The sequence below is a fragment of the Meles meles genome, chromosome 3, assembly GCF_922984935.1.
Source record: "Meles meles chromosome 3, mMelMel3.1 paternal haplotype, whole genome shotgun sequence".
NCBI lineage: Eukaryota > Metazoa > Chordata > Mammalia > Carnivora > Mustelidae > Meles > Meles meles.
The window spans coordinates 133,271,322-133,288,930 of NC_060068.1; the positions used below are offsets into that span (position 1 = coordinate 133,271,322).

General features: G+C 42.7%; 1 protein-coding gene across 1 annotated transcript in view; it reads right to left on the reverse strand.

Annotated features, from left to right (window-relative positions):
• ADRA1B (adrenoceptor alpha 1B) overlaps positions 1-17,609 on the reverse strand; it is a 49,806-nt gene that overhangs the window by 19,719 nt on the left and 12,478 nt on the right. The window lies entirely within an intron of this gene.

The window sequence follows — 17,609 nt, forward strand, 5'->3', positions numbered from 1 at the left end:
GGGCAGTTGGGGAATATGATGCTGAGTCTTTACAATTTTATGTATTTAGTTACCCTGAAATTACAATTCTAGAAATTGATCTTAATGGTTAAGGGCGCAGTCTCTGGAGTCATCGTCTATGTCACTGTGGGCAAGTTCCTTAAGCTCTCTGGACCTCAGTTTCCTCATCTGTAAAATGGAGGCAATGTTATTAATCCACCTAGATAGATATACACACAAAACACTTAGTACAATGCCTGAGACACAATAAATATCAGTGATATTATTTAGATATAAGGATTTTATTGTCACATTATTTATCATAACTGGAAATTAGAAATAACCCCAAATAGCCAACATAAGTGACTGGTTTCATGAACCATACAACTCAACTAGTAAAGATTAAATTAGTGAGTATCATTGAAAAAATGTTCATAGTATATCGGAAGACAAAGCACCTTACAAAACAGTATGTATTATGCCCACAGAAAAGTGGCTGAAAAATATGCATTAAATATTTCAAAGATTATGTTGGCAGGGTGGCTTTTTATTGTCTTCTTTTTGTTTTTTTATGTCTTTTAAATTTTCTACAATGAGCATTATAATTTTTTGCAATAAGGACAAAACTACTAACCTCAGTAAAAAGAACTTTTTTAAAAAAAATATTTTATTTGAGAGAGCGAGAGAACAAGTGGTGGGGCAGAGGGAGAGAGAGAAGCAGATTCCCTGCTGGGAAGGAAGCCCAATGTGGGGCTCGGTCTCAGGACCCAGGGATCATGACCTGAGCCAAGGCAGACGTTTAACCAACTGAGCCACCCAGGCACTCCCAAAAGTAACTTAAAAAAAAAAAAAAAAAGATGACTAATCTGAGTTGGGAAACTGTGACCTTAAGTAGTGATTCCCGTGAGGGTTCCTTTCTTCAGGTCTGAAATGAAAAGTTGTACCTTCTTTCTTTCTTGAGAGAGGGGCACTTCAAATGGCAGGGCGAGGGTAAGCATGCTTTGTGAAGGGTGACACCTGGCACTTGGAACCAGAGCAGCTCTCACAAAACAATCTGCCTTGTCATGCAGGACCCCTAGGCCCCGCTCTCTGGACTTTGAAAGCCTGCGTCTGGCTCTGGTTTAAAGTCCTGTTATGATTAACTCTGGGGGACTTGGCATGGATTGAAGATGAAAGGTAGAGTGACTTTCAGCTACGAAAATTAGTCTGCAGTCAGGATCCCAAGTTTAATCTCTGTGAAACCGATGGGCAAGTGTGGCCATGCTTACTAATTAGGCAACAGCAATGTAAATTGATCAAATCAATTCCCTTCGTGACGCAAAGCCTAAGAACCCAGGGACAGCTGGAGCTTGGAAGAGCTTCCAGAAAGCCAGAGAACATGAATCCCTTTCCCAGAGATGTTAACATGGTTAATCTAGATTGCTTTACTAATTGTCGGCTCCCTGTTCAATAATGGATGATACAGTGACGCAATGTGGCTCCCTCGTCCCTGTCCCTCCTGTGGCCAGGCTCTGGGCTGGGCCTTGTAAATTGCACTCATTCATTTCTTCCCTGGATTTACAGCAAGCATTAAACTTGATCAGGCTTAAAGAGCCCTTGCTTTCTGGAAAGAAGCAAAGTAATAGCCAGGGTTCCCATTTCATTTACGAATAGCTTCACTGTTAATTTGAAAGTCAATGTATTAAAAAGGAATCTAAAAAGGAAGCCATTAGAAGAAATGAGGCTTATTTCAGCAAGTGTTGAGACCGGCATTTTCCATTTATTTAGTACAGATCAAAGGAAGAAAAGAGAGAGGCTGTTGTGGTGGAATGAAATGAGTGTGGAGTACAGGAACAGACAGAAAAGCTCAGCTCTTGTCACTTTTCAGCCCTGAGAACGTGGCCAATTATTTTACTTTCCTGAGCCTTGGTTTTCTTATTTATACAACGGAGACAACGACACCATCTTCAAAGGGTTGGGCACGTTAAATAAGAGAACATATTGAAACCCCGTGCTTGGTGCCTGGGATGTAATGAGTCCTCAGTAAATATTAGTTTTCTGTCGTGTCCTTCCCTTGAATGAAGCCCTGAGATCACGTCTTCATTCTGTAGGACAGACTCATGTATGCCAGGCCTGCTGTCTGTGCTGCTGGACTTCCAGACTGTTCTTTTTGATGAGGCAACTGGCAGTCTTTCTAGAATTCGAACCACGTGATTCTGAAGAGGGGGCTTAACAGAACATGGAAATTTGGGTCATGTTTGAAAAAACCATATTCAGTATTATACTCCGACATTTTATGTAAAACCCCGTTGTGTTCATAATACACAACACAAAATACGAAGTGTGAATCTTGGCTGGTGGTATGTGGATCTCTAATTGCGGAGGGCATGCGACTTCTGGTTTAGTTAAAGGGGGTCACGGGTTAAGCAAGACTGAGAAAATTGTCATTCTGGCAAAACACACTTGGAATGCCAGCCGGTGACTGGAAGGGAACATGTGGGGAGCCCCTGGGTGAGGGTGTGGATAATCTTGTCTTTCTTGTTCTGGGTGCTGTTTACACAGATGTGGTCACTTTGTGAAAGCAGGTAGGGTGCTACCCTTAGGAGTGGTGAGCTTTTCTGAGTTATGTTACGCTTTGCTAAAAAATTTAAGGAAAAGTAAGTGATACAGCCTTGGTGCACATTCAGTTGAGATGGGACAAGGCCTAAAGATGTCTCAAGTCAACCTACTGAGGAAAGTGGGAAATTCTCTGTAAATCCTAGATGCTGCTTGCTCTTAGATCACCTAGGTTTTTTCTTTATCTTTCTTTTCTTTTCTTTTCTTTTTTTTTTTATAGATTTCTTTGTGTATTTGAGAGAGAAGAGAGCACACCTGAGTGCCAGGGAAAGGGAAGAAGGAGAGGAAGAGAGAGAATCCTGAAGCAGACTCCCTGCTGATTGTGGAGCCTGTTGTGGGGCTTGATCTTAGGACTCTGATATCATGACCTGAGCCAAAATCAACAGTAGGCTGCTTAACTGACTGAGCCACTGCCATGCCCCGGTCTAGATTTCTATGTGTGAGAACAGAGTACAGTCCCAAGCTGTCTTGACCTCTCTTCTGGACCATTGCTCCAGCCTCCCCCATGGCCTCCCTGCCTCCACTCTTGAGCCTCTACAATCCATTCCCTGTTTATCCACAGAAATCTTTAAAAAACATAAACCTGATTATATTACTTCCCTTTCCAGAATCCTCCAGTGACTTTCTATTGCATGTCGTGAAAACTCTGAGCTTTTTTTTTTTAAGATTTGATTTATTTGAGAGTGAGAGGGCATGAACAGGGGGGAGGGACTGAGAAAGAGGGAGAAGCAGACTCCCTGTTGAGCAAGAAGCCTGACTCAGCCTGACTCTATCCTAGGACCCTGGGATCATGACCCAGGTCAAATGCAGATGCTTATCAAATGATCCAAGTCAAATGTAGATGCTTAACTGACTGAGCCACCCAGGTGCCCCTCTGAGCTCTTTATCATGACCTACAAGACCTTATAAAATGTCCATGCTATCCTTCTATCAGGCATCCCCTATGACTTCTCTCCTCCTCCTCTCTCTCTTCACCCCAGCATTCTGGCTGCCATCATTCCTGCTCAACCACGCCAAACACATTTTTACATCAGGGCCTCTGCATTTCTTAGCCCTGCTGCCTGCAGGGCTTCCCCCTCGATCCCTGCAGGGCTGGGCCTTCACCAGCTGGCCGCCCACCCTCCCGGTGTTCTCGGGCTTTCTCACTATCTTCACTGCCCTGTCCTTCTCTAGAACACCACCTCATTTTATTTCCTCCATGGTACTTGCAGTGACTCGATACCATATGGTTCCTTTTTTTTGTTTTTTGTTAAAGATTTTATTTATTTATTTGACAGACAGAGATCACAAGTAGGCAGAGAGGCAGGCAGAGAGAGGGAGAGGAGGAAGCAGGCTCCCTGCTGAGCAGAGAGCCCGATGCGGGGCTTGATCCCCGGACTCTGGGATCATGACCTGAGCCGAAGGCAGAGGCTTAACCCACTGAGCCACCCAGGTGCCCTCCATATGGTTCCTTTGTATGTGTACTATTTGTCCATGTACACCCTCCAAGGCTGGGATCCTCATGAAGGTGGGGACTTTGCTGTCCTGATCTACACTCCTTACAAGTGCCTGACACAGAGTAGGACTCTGGCTGTGATCGTGATAAGCCTCTCAATCTCTGACCTTCCATCCCCACATCTGTAAAACCAGGTACTGATAAGTTTCTCCCCCCATTCCTAGGGTCATTGTAAAGGTGACAGGAGACAAAGCATGTGAAGCGTTTAGCACAGGGCTTGGCACATCGTACAAACGGTGGCTGCTGCACCCGGGTGCTAATTGCAAGGCTTTGTTAATCTTATAGCCACTAGAGGCCTGTGACTGATTTATTGTGAGCCAACAGTCACCTTTTGTTAGGGCCACTTGGACAAAATTGTAATAAGGCATGTTCATAGACCAGCTTTCCCAACATTGTTCTGATGTTTCTTTGGCTGTTCGTGATTCTCTGTGTGCTGTGCAAATATTGACTGATTAATAGAGACTTTGTGCTACTTTGATGATCCTTCAAAAGACAGGGCAGATGGAATTTGTATCTAGAAGAATGAGCAGCACGCGGGACCCCTGTCTACAGTCAGATACGTGAGGAATGAAAACACAGGAGCACAACACTCAGGCCTGGAGACAGTGGCAGGTGAGAACGCAGATTGCCAGGGGGCTCTCCACGGGACAAATGGGGCATCCCAAGTAAACTGGTATCTTTCGAAATGTTCTGTAAAAACAAACCACCACCAAAAACCTGTTCAAAATGTTCAGAGGGAACAGGACCTCTGTGTGTTAAGAAGTTCACAAAGGTAACGTGATCTCTGTCAGAGGCTGATGTAAATAAATGGGCAGATCTTGGGTGAAGAACCTGAGTGAATGATAAAAGCAACTGAATTTGCAAGGAAGAGAGAACAAAAAGAGAGAATAAAAGAGAGAGAGAGGGAGAGGAGAATGAATTAAAATGAGAGCCATTTGTGGTAGGAGGTCAGCCACCCAGGTAATAATATAGTGATTGGAAGAAAATCATCACAGAATTTTAGCTGCAAAATGAGAAAGTGTCCCATTGTGTTCTTTTTCATTTTATCCTTTTTCCCCCTTATGATCCAGGGAAGAAAAGGTGGGAAAAAATGGGGAAAAGTCAAACGAAAAGCAAATCTCTTCTTTTTCCCAACCCCTGAAAAAAAAATCCCCTAAGTAGGTCACATGCAGCATCCTCAGTCATCTCTGTGGGGGCCCAGGCTCCAGGAAGCATGAAAGAATTTCAAGGCATTGCCTAGATAGATCTGGTTAGTGAGAGATGATGACAGGTGACACCGAGAGGAAGTCATCCAACTAACAACTTTTAATCAGGTTGGAGCAGGGAGTCGGGGACCTTTAGGTCTGGGGCTCTTTTGTCAGGGAAACCAGAGGGAGTAGCCCTGTGTGGGTATTTTGAGGGCCAAGAAAAGTTTAAGAGCATTTTGTTCTCCCCGGGGGAATAGAAGAACTCAATTAACAAAGTATGTGATTATACTTAGGTGGTGTTTTTCTTTTTCTTTTTTTTTTTTTTAAAGATTTTATTTATTTATTTGACAGACAGAGATCACAAGTAGGCAGAGAGGCAGGCAGAGAGAGAGGAAGGGAAGCAGGCTCCCTGCTGAGCAGAGAGCCCCACGTGGGGCTCGATCCCAGGACCCCGGGATCATGACCTGAGCCGAAGACAGAGGCTTTAACCCACTGAGCCACCCAGGCGCCCCAGGTGGTGTTTTTCTTTGAAACTTCCTCTTTATTATATTTCTCTCCCCCTCCACAGAGATGATCTAATTTATACTTTTATTTCAATAAAGAGGGCTTTAAAATTGTTAGCTACACACGTAATAATGAATGCTTTTTCTCTAAAAATTAAGAACATAATTTGACCATTTTGACCATTTTCTGGTCAATTTCAACCATTACCTCTAATTCTGAGCTCTTCCTTCAGAGGAAGTTCTTGTTATCTTTTTGGTGCATAACCTTCCAGTTTTTCTTTTTTTTTCTATGCGCTTCATACATATACACTCATAGAAAATAGAATGTTTGGAATTTTTATATTTTGGGGGTAACTTTTCATACTATATGCAACACTATGAAACTTTCTTCCCTCTTCCCTGAGCAATTTCTTCATTAGTTTACACATTTAATTCATTCTTTCTGACTCTTGTGTCAAAGTCCCCTGTACAGATATGTCAGGGCTAATTTCCTCACTTGCCATGCCTGGACGTTTAGGTTGTTTTTCAATAAGAATATATATTTTTAAATAATTTTTTCTTCTCTCTCTCTTTCGCATGAGCAGGGGAGGGGCAGAGGGAGAAGGGGAGAGAGAATCTTGAGTGGGTTCCACATATACTGTGGAGCCTGACACGGGACTTGATCTCATGACCCTGAGATGGTGATCTGAGCCAAAATCAAGAGTCAGAGGCTTAACCGACTGCACCACCCAGGTGCCCCATTTTTAAATAACAGTTTTATTGAGACATATCACATATCATAAAATCCACCATCTTAAAGTGTACAATTAGTGGTTTTTAGTGTGTTTAGGGAATTGTACAAGCATCACCACTATCTAATTCCAGAACATTTTCATCACTCTCGAAAGAAACCCAGTACTCATTAGCAATCACTACTATCCCTCCTCTCCTCAGCATCTAGCAACCGCTAATTTACTTTTTTTCTTTCTGTGGATTTGCCTGTTCTGGACATTTCATTTGGTGGAGTCATACAATATAGGACCTTTTTGCTTGGCTTTCCTTCTCATATCCTTTTCAAGCACTTTTTTTTTTTTTTGCACCTAATAATATCCCATTGTATGTATGTATGGAATTTGTTTATCCATTTTTCAATTGTCGGACATTTGGTTTATTTCCACTTTGGGGCTATTACGAACAATCCTTCTGTAAACCATTGTGTACAAATTTTTGGGCGAACGTATTTTCAGTTCTCTTGGGTACATGTCAGGAGCGGGACTGCGGGTCATAAGGCAGCTCTGGGTTTAACTTGTTTAGGAACTGCCAACTATTTTCCAAAGTTGCCACATAATTTTACATTGCCATGAATATATATATTTTTAAACAAAAAAGAACATATTCATGGGACAAACGGATGTGTTGATTAACTTGAGACATCGTCAACCATGTGTGGAGCAAGCTGAGAAACAAACTAACTCAGAGCTGTCTGGTAGAACTTCCTGCAATGGTGACCATATTTCAAATCTGCGCGGTCCCATGTGGCAGCCACCAGACACATGTGGCTACTGAACTCTTAAAATGTGACTACTCTGACTGGGGAATGTAATTTTTAATTTTATTTAATTTTAACAAATTCAAATTTGATTTGCCGCGTGTGGCCAGGGGCTACTGTATTGGTCAGCAGAGTGCTTAATCTCTCCTGTCTGTAAAAACTCACAGTTCCCAAAATAGTTGCCTTTATTTACCCAGAAAATGACGTGCCTCCTGGTCTGCATTGCACAGCTCTGAACTAGCTACTGTCACGGACATCACAGAGAATAATTCGGAGACTATGATGCCTTAAATTCTAACTGCACCACATTGAAATTCAGGTAACTCCCAACTTTTTCAGGGATGTGTTTGGGAAATTGGTACTTTGTGTATCTCCTTTATGCTTTCAACTCACTCAGTTTATTTATTTATATATTTTATTGTTCTATTTTATTATTATTATTATTATTTTAGCTCGCTCAGTTTAAAGAACTGACTTTATTATTTTGTTTCTTACTACAAAAGGAATACATATTCACTGTAGAGAAGCATGAGGGGAAATAAAAATAACCACAGACAACTCCTGTTAATATCTTGGGGTGTGTGTGTGTGTGTCCACACAATTTGCTTTTACTTCAGCTTTGGGGACAGGGAACAGAAGTGCCACTGGAACCAGTCTTCTTCCTCACAGTTCCTGGGAGAAGACTTCATTCACACACTGCATTCTCACTGTGTGTCAGGCCCGTGCTCCGTGGCGTCAGAGTCTGTTGGGGGAAGCTGAACATCCAAAACCCATTCTAGCCCAGGGTGACCAGGTGCTGATGGTGGGGAGAGAGAGAACAAAGAAAGTCCAGGAGAGGAGGAGCCTCTGCCTGGGGAGTTGTGGAAGTCTGCAAAGGGGGGAGTGACACTGAGCTGGACATTTGAGCTGGAAGAATTTATGACACAGGGAGGAGGGGAGGAGAGGGCCGTTGCCGGCAGAGGGCACAGTGATCAGGGAGGGAGACTGCTTCTGTTCGGTGGGAGGGGTTGATAGTATGTGTCACATGCAGCTTATCTGCTTTGGTGTCGTCGAATTCTCCTATTTGCCTGACGAGATAAGTAAAATGTCATTCCCGTTTTTTATAGGCAGAGAGTGGAAGCTGAGGGAGACTAAGTAATTCGCCCAAGGTTGCACAGCTCGGGAGGGGCAGAGCTGGGATTTTGGCTTGTAGAGCACAAAGCTCAGCCTTGAGACCTGAGGTAGGCTGGAGCCCAGTCATGAAGAGACTTTTCTGCCACGTGCAGGAGCTGAGAAGTTACCTCGCAGGGAGTTCAGCAGGATCCTGGCGTGACTGGATCTGTGTTTGGGGGAGATCATTGTGGCCGTAATGCAAAGACAGCTTTGGGGAGATCTTCACCCACTCTGTAAACAGGTCCACAATTCAGCTGGGATTGAATCCCTCTCAACACACACACACACACACACACACACACACCCCATAGTTTCAGTGATAGGAGCCTCTGAGAATCCAGCACTTGTCTCCGTACCCCTTCCCAGTAAAAATCTGTAGCAGCAGCCTGAGTTCTGTGTCTATTCCAGACCATGGTTGGGGGCACGGGACCCAGCTCCTTGCCAGAGGACCTTGAGCAAATCATTTCCCAGTTTCCCCTTCTGTAAAATGAAATTGCTGGAAATTCTGTGTTTAAATGCCCTTTCCATCTTTAAAACTGGCTCCTAAAATCAGTGGGTACCTATTAAGGGATTTCACTGTGGCTACACATCATGATTTTTGGAGAGTGGCTGCCCCCAGATTTTAGAGCCTCTTAGTGTCTCCTGTGCGAGGCCAGAGATCTGGCTTTCTAGGCATCAGTGGAGAAATAACAGAATCTTTTTTGTTTGCAGACTAGGCCAATGGAAGCAAATAACCTAATTAGGACCTCACAAGCAGCTTGCCCAGTTAAAGCTAATTTAATTAAGGTCTTATTAGTTGTTATAACTACTTTTTAATGAAGGCTTATTACATTCAACTACACAGATCCCAAGCAATTGTATTAAATGTTGGCAAATGACCCATTAGTGTTCGATTTCACTTCTTTTTTGCATGGTTCCCACCTATCCTGATATTCAGATGCCTGTGGTTGATTTTTTTTCTTCAAGGCCACATGCAATGTTGAAGGCATATTTCCCCTTTTTACCTGATTTCCCATTTCTCTGGGATTCCCTGCACACTGGAGTTGTACTGGAGTGATACGAAGGATGAAGAAAGGCTCACCAATGGCCTCCCATATTTCCCAATATTTCCACCATTAATCACTCCCAAATGGCACAATTTTGAGGACTAGGGGCCCCCTCCTTAAAATGTCAATGGTATAGTGGAAACACAGAAAATGATTATTATGAATTAATTAACATCTTACCAAAGATTAGCTCAAATATTAGGTAATTGGCCAATAAATGAGACTCAAGAAAATCAATCTGGGGAGTGAGTAGTTTTACACTTGATCTTAGCCAAAAGGCTGAGAAGCGATGGGGGGGAGTGAGTAGTTTTGATAGTTGTAGGTGTGTAGAGCAAGACAGGGAAAATATCAAGTTAGTTTCTATTGTGCACCAGGCACTGGGTTAGATACTTCCACATTTATTATCCCCCATTTAATCCTCTTAAGACCTTGATATGAATGCATTATCATAACTGATCCACAGGTAAGAAGCAGGAGCACAGAGAGGTTGAGTCAGCATCAAACTTGCACAGCTAGTAAGGGAGAGAGTGGGGATTTGAAGTCCCAGGATAGCAGGCAAAGTCTTGGAGAGGGTATCAGTGCGGAGAGTAGTACCAGGACACTGGGGATTAAATTCAGCCCTTGGGGGGCGCCTGGGTGGCTCAGTGGGTTAAAGCCTCTGCCTTCAGCTCAGGTCATGATCCCAGGGTCCTGGGATTGAGCCCCACATCAGGCTCTCTGCTCGGCGGGGAGCCTGCTTCCTCCTCTCTTTCTGCCTGCCTCTCTGCCTACTTGTGATCTCTGTCAAAAAAAAAAAAAATTCAGCCCTTGGGGGTGGAGTGGTATTATCTGTGGGCAGGTAAACCCTAGGACAAGTGACTGAGTGGCACTAAAAACAAACCTGGCAGGGCTCACCCTCTGACCCTGGTGGGTCTGATGTGCTTGTGTTGTCTCCCTCCATCATCAGTGGGCAATGTGCTGGCATTAAGAGCATGGGATTGGCCTCAGTGACGCCGACACAGAGGCCAGTTCCAGCTCTCTTCTGTAGGTATGAACCTGGGCAAGCTATTTAAGCTGTCTCAGACACAATTTTCTCATCTGGACAAAAGGATACTGGTGTCTTCCTCATATTCCTTTTGTGAAAGTTACAGGCCATGTGTCAAGCATCCAGCCCAAGGAAAGTGCCAGTAAGGAGCCGCTTATCCACTTCAAAACTGATGAGCTGTGTGGCTACAGCGGGAGGGCCATAGGCAATAGGAAACGGATCCCCGGAGAAGGGGGGGATCCAGTCTTATTAGGTTCATGGTTCTTAAACTTGAGTGCACACCAGAATCACCTGTGGGGCCCAGGAGACCCTCCGCTCCCCATCCCATCACCTGGGCTGCAACTCCAGTCTTTGATTCAGTAGGTATGGGGAGTGGGGTCAAGTTCTTGTGACAAGAACTGTCACCTCTAACATGTTCCTGGGCAATGCTGGTGCTGCTGGACTGAGGACCACCCTGGAAACTCACTGGATAAGGTCACTCATAGAGGTTGCTCTCTGACCAACATAGATGGTCGCTCCAATCCCTGGGATGGCCACGGGCATCGTATTCTGAGTCCTCCAGAGTCGGGGATGAAGCAGAGAAGCAGAGATCTTCCCCCGTTTTTACCTTGGTTCTGTGGTTTTTTGAGTCATGAGGAGCCAGCCCTTGCAAACAGGGGCCAAAAATGTTCACTTAATTATGATTCCTTATTTCTTTTTTGCCGTGCTCGTCTCTGAGCCTTCTTAGGTTGAAGGGGTATTGTGGTTTAAATGAACCAATTCTGTGGTGGAATGCGCTGATACAATTTGTTCTTCATAGAGAACAAGGAGGGGTTAGGCTCTAAGTAACAACTTCTAATTCGTCTATTAGCCTCAAAATTTACATTTTTTCAAAAGCTTTTCACTGGCTTAGAGGACAGATATTCTCAGACATGCAGAAGCAACAGTACTTGCCTTCCACCATTCTTTTTACCAAGAAGGGTCATCTCACTGGATACCAGTGAGATAATGTATGTGAAAGTGTCCAGCATAATGTCTTGTAAATAAAAAAATATGATTTGCTATGTTCATTAAACACATGTTTTTTGAGCCCTTATAAAATGGTGACAGCATGCTTTTATATGAATGTTTCTTTGCTTTGGCACTACTGACATCTTGGGCTACATAATTATCTGTCCTGTGCAGCATAGGACGTTAAGCAGTATCCCTGGCCTCTTCCACTAGATGCCAGTAACACACTCTAGTTGTGACAATCTAAAATGTCTCCTGACATTGCCAAATGTCCCATGGGAGGCAGAGGGGGGAATCATCTTTTGTAAAGAACCATTGCTTTACATGAGCAATCTTATTTTATCCTTACAGGGGCCCAGTGGAGGACCTGTTATTTGTCTTATTTTAGAGTAGAAAGGAGGAACAGAGAGGTCAAGCAATTTGCCAAAGTTCACACAGCTAGTAAAGGAGCAGGATCAGAATTTGAACTCAGGACTGACGTAATCCAGAGCCTCGGTCTTGAACACTCTTCTTGCTTCTAAGAGTTCACTTTAAGAAAGTGTAGGGAGAAGAGTCTATTTAATCACATACATGTATCCTGGTGGTTGCTTCTGAGGACAGAGGTGAACCCAGGAGAGGGGTGGGGTCATTTAGATGTATTTGTAACATTTCATTTCTTCAAAGAAGAAAAAAGATACATTGCCAATTCAGCAACATGTTAACATTTGTGAAGTCTGGGTGGGAGGAGTCATGGGTCTCTTAAATTATTTTTTGTACTTTTTGGAAAAAATGAGATAGCTCATAATTAAATATCAAAATAATTTTAAAAAGAGCAAAACGAGTAGAAATGCAAATATCTTCTGATATTTTCTGAGCATGTGACCATCACAGTTGGCACTCTGTTTACTCAGTTTTTATTCTTTTCCTCTTTCTTAACAGAGGGATCCCCCAGCCTTCTATTGTGAAGGAATCAATTATGTTTTTGTTTCCCCAAAAGGCATAGCTCCTTTGCAGAATTCATCATTATCATGAAAGTATGGACAGGACCTTATTAAATAACCCTCCAAAGTGGATACTGTGTTAGAACCTTCACATATGTTAGTGACTCATGTTTATGCAATGTTTACTAGTGTTTGGTGCCCCCCTGAGTCCTTTGCGTCCTTCCTTTCTTGTTGCTTGCTTACAGTCCTAAGATGATTTTGGTCACATTTTACAGATGAATTTATTGAGGCTTAGAGAGATGAGCTGCACAGCCAGGACTCCAGACCTGGATTTGTCTGATTTCAATGCCCTTATTCTTTCTAGTACCTTAAGCTGCTACTCAAACAGGAGTCACCAAGGACCACAAGGCTGTCCCAGAGAGGGAAAGGTGCCAGCCCTCCCCACTGGATGAGTGGGTGAGATGGCAGCAGCAGAAGACAGGTGACAGGAAAGGTTTTCCTGGTCAGTTCTGAGAACCCCTGGCTGGTCCCAGGCACCTGGCTTAGCTTCTCCTTGATCTCTGGCCCAGTGGCAGTGGGTCAAAGTTCGTCCCATCCCTGCCCTGACCCAGATGCTGGGTCCAACACTTCTAGATTTAGTACAGTCTGAAAATAACCCTGCCTCTCCTTCCAGATCAACAGTTCAAGGTCGGTATTAAATTTCACCCCTGGCTGACCAGGGCCCATTGACTGCTTCTCAAAAAACTCCTCTCCCAGCCGAGTCTGCTCAACAGGCCATCTCCTTGCTTCTTGAGCAGTGCTCAACTCAATTTTCAGTTCATGAGGCTGGCATCTTCCACAGTCAATTTGGATTTTGCAACTAAAATGTGGTGCATTTGCCACGCTCTCGTCTAAATATAGACTGTCCACTGCATTCCCTGGATTTGCACAGGCCCTCATGGTTTGGCGGGGGGCGGGGGGGGGGGCAAGTTCAGATGCCCAGAGAAATCCTTCCTTATTAACTCATCCTCCAAGGGCCTTAAACTCAAGTGTTTTCCTCAAGGGTGGGGGACCGCGTTTTCTTTTATATTGTTATAGATTTAAATCAGGAGGCCTGGAGCCTCGAGCCACTGATGTGGACAGTGGTGGGCCTGGCAGCCTTGTGAAAAATCAAACCGGTTTGCACACCGTGGGTGACTGCTTTTTCTTCTCACATCCTGGGTAGAATAACACACATTCCAAGGGCTGCTATCTGCTCTAGCTCCCCTGATGGATGGGGTGTTGCATCCCAAGAGGGCAGCTTGCTAGCCCTGAACTTGGGAAGCTGACACCAGATTAGTTGGAAGGATGTGAAGCTTTCAAGCCATCTTACCATCTCTGAGGGGAAGCTGACTTGTCATGCGAGAATGCCTGAAACTTCTCCATTGGCAGTGAGAAGCTATCTGTGTGAAAAGCAGTTCCTTCACTATGCTGCAACACCTTAGTGGGCGTGCAAATTGTGGCACTCTTCCCAGAGCTTATTGGATGATATATGTTTGATGCCTTTTACCTCAATCTACCTTTTTGATCTAACCATTCAAAGTGGCCTTTATCCTAAGGAGATCCTTAGGATACCTCCTTATATCCTAAGGAAAAATGGATATAGAAGAATATTTGTCACAGCTGTAAACTCAAAATAAAGGTACACCAAGAGAGGATGGATTATTCCAAACATATAAAAAGATGCTTAGCCTCATTTTCACTAAATTTCCCCTATCAAGACAGCAGAGGTCAGGAAGCTTGCTAACACACTGTTGGCAAATGCGTGGGCACTCTCAAATACCAGTTATGGAAATGCAAATTGGCATAATCTCTATGGAGGATGATTTGGCAATATTTATAAAATGTAAAAATTTACTCAGAATCGTCCACTTTCAGGATTTTGTCTTATAGATGGTGTAGGAAATAATGAGGTGTGTACAAGAATATTTACTATATTGGTGTTTGTGATAACGAAAATTATGAAACAACTTAAATATCCTTCCATAGAGGCCTACTGGTGGGGGGAGGGAGGGGGGAGGAAGCACAATGGAATAGTATGCAGCTATTGAAAAGGATGAAGTTGCTGTACTTACATTGAAGTACTTATATAGAAGATCTCCAAGATACATTATTTGGTGGAGAAACCCCAAGTGCAAAGTAGTGTTTTTAGTATGTGATTTCCATTAAAAAGAACATATAAATATATCTCATAGAATATCTCTGAATGGCTATGCAGGAAATTGACAACAGCTGCCTCCAGGGATGGGAAGCAGATGGCTGGGGGCCAGTGAAGTGAGAGGGACATATATACTTCTCACTCTACACTTTGTGAATGTGATACCCTGTGTATGTCTCACCTCCTTACATAAATGAGTTGTCATAAGTGGATTGGTTGGGGCGCCTGGGTGGCTCAGTGGATTAAGCCGCTGCCTTTGGCTCAGGTCATGGTCTCAGGGTCCTGGGATCGAGCCTCACGTCGGGCTCTCTGCTCCACAGGGAGCCTGCTTCCTCCTCTCTCTCTGCCTGCCTCTCTGCCTACTTGTGATCTCTCTCTCTGTCAAATAAATAAAATTAAAAAATTAAAAAAAAATAAGTGGATTGGTTAAACACATTATGGTACCTTCCATTATGGAATGCAATGCAGCATTAAAAATGAAAAATAAAAAAGTGAAAAGATTCAGATTTATTGAAATGGCAAGAAGTCAACACTGATGCTTAGTGATAAAAGCACTAGGTGATTCAATTTGTATGTACACACATACACACTCATCTAGAAAATTCTGGAAAGTTGATTATATAGAGAAGGATTATGGATGACCTTTGCTTTCTTTTTTATATCTTGCTGTTGTGTCTATTTTTCATTATCAAGAGTGACAAAATTCTTCTCATTTTGAAAAAGAACATACAAAACCAAAAAACAACAAACAACTTCACAACATATTTTTGAACTGGGGCAGTGGGCAGGGCTGTATCCAACAAAGAAAGGGGACAAAGAATTTTTAAGTGTTCCACTTAAAAATTATTTTCCACTCAAAAATTATGTGGTGATCACATAATAGTATATATATACACACCTATACACACACATATATATGTTTATCAAAAATATTAAATTTATGTAAAGAAAGATTAAAAACGATGCAATTTTTTCTTTTTGGCCATTGATTTTTTTTCTCTTAAGATCATAAAAAAAAGAATAGCTCATCCCAACTCTATTGAAACTCAATTTATATTCTATTACATTTTCTTAATCACAAACAGAATATGTGCTTGTTGTAACACATGAAATAATATAAAGGTATATAAAAAGTTAATAATGCACTCTTTTTCCTTCATTCTACTCCTGCAGGTGATGGAATTAATGGCTTTGAAAAATGAGATTACATGTTACTCTACAAGTTACTTTTATAACTTAAATATCATGAACAATCTTCCTAAATAATAGATTAGTAGACACAGACCTAACCTATTTGTGTGTGTGTTTTTTTAACTTTATTTATTTTAGAGAGAGTGAGAGAGCATAAGTGTGAGTTGGGGGAAGGGCACAGGGAGATGGAAAGGGAGAGAAGCAGACTCCCAGCTGAGCCAGACAAGGAGCTTGCTTGATCTCACCACCCTGAGATCATGACCTCAGCTGAAATAAAAAGTAAACTTTTAACCCGGTGCCCCTAACCTATTTGTTTTAATGACACTTTTTATGTAAAATTAAACATAATCAGGCCAAACCTAAAATACCAAACATTCCTTGCCACAATGATTCCGTTTCTAGGAATTTATCCTGAATATGTGGGCACAGACAAATATACGAAAATATTCATTGCAACAGTGTTTGTAGTAGTAAAAGGCCAAATATAACTTAAGTGTCAATCAATGAAGAAACTGGTAAGTACAATAGGATACTCTGTAAAACTGATTATGATACAGCATGGAAAGGAAGGCAGTAACTCTATACATTGACATAGAACTATGTGCAAGACACTATGTTGAGTGTAAAACATAATCTTCACTATCTGATTGTTTTTACAAAATGATACCATTTGTAAAGGTAAACAGCGGACGCCTGGGTGGCTCAGTTGGTTAAGCGTCTGCCTTTGGCTCAGGTCATGATCCTGAGGTCCTGCAGTCCAGTCCTGAATCAGGCTCCCTGCTCACCAGGGAGTCTGCTTCTCCCTCTGACCCTCCCCCCCTTTCATGTTCTCTCTCTCTCATTCTCTCTCTCCCAAATAAATAAAATCTTAAGAAAAAAAAAGTTAGCTGATAAAAAGTTGCTACAAGTAGTCCTGCAGAATAGTTACAAAGCACAATGGCATAGTCCAAGTTCCCTGTGGTCCTAAGACTTCATTGTTTGAAAGAAAAATGCATAGAGAACTTTACATCCTGAAGTACATCTTTATAATATCTTGTGGCAGGGTTCTTACTCTGGGGCTATGGGGCCGGGTCTGTGAACTTGGATGGGAAACATCACTCTTTAGAAAATTTTTAAACTAACCTTTGGCTGAAAGTTAGCATTTCCTTCAGGAGGAATGTGGGCAGCAAACCATAGTAGAATTAGCAGGATTTGTCACCAGTAGAAATCAGATTTATGATATCATATTACATTTGTTGCAGATATCTTGAAATATTTGCACTTGTCACTATTCAGAATGATAGTGGTTATTTATTAACTAGCTGCTAGATCTTGTTTATTTAATATGTTAATAAAGAACATTTTTTATTCTATCATAAATTTGTCTTTTTTGACATTGGAATAACCATTTCAACATATATTTTTTTTTCAATCCTGTCTCCTATTTTTTTTTGTCTATGGTGAGAAGGGGCTTCACCAGGTTGCCAAAGGGGCCCGGGGAGCAAGAAAGCCCAAGAACCCTTGTGTTAAGGTAACTTCTGAAAGGCTGAGAACAAGAAGTCACAAATGGCTGCTGTGAGGGTGTATTTGCAAGCAGGGAGAGGCGCCCTATCATGTTCTCTTGATGCCAGGGGGCAATTTATGGCCTGAATATATAAACTGGAGATATAATTTTGTTGTTGTTGTTCCAGTTGGTGGAACTTCCTTCCCCCCACCAGCTGCCTCCCTGGATCCCTGCCCGGCTGTGCCGGTGGTGTGAGCCCTGGGGCCCATGCCTGCGAATGACAGTAAGCCCGGCTTGCCCTTGGTCCCATTTTAACCTCCTTCTGGGGCAAAGCCAGGGT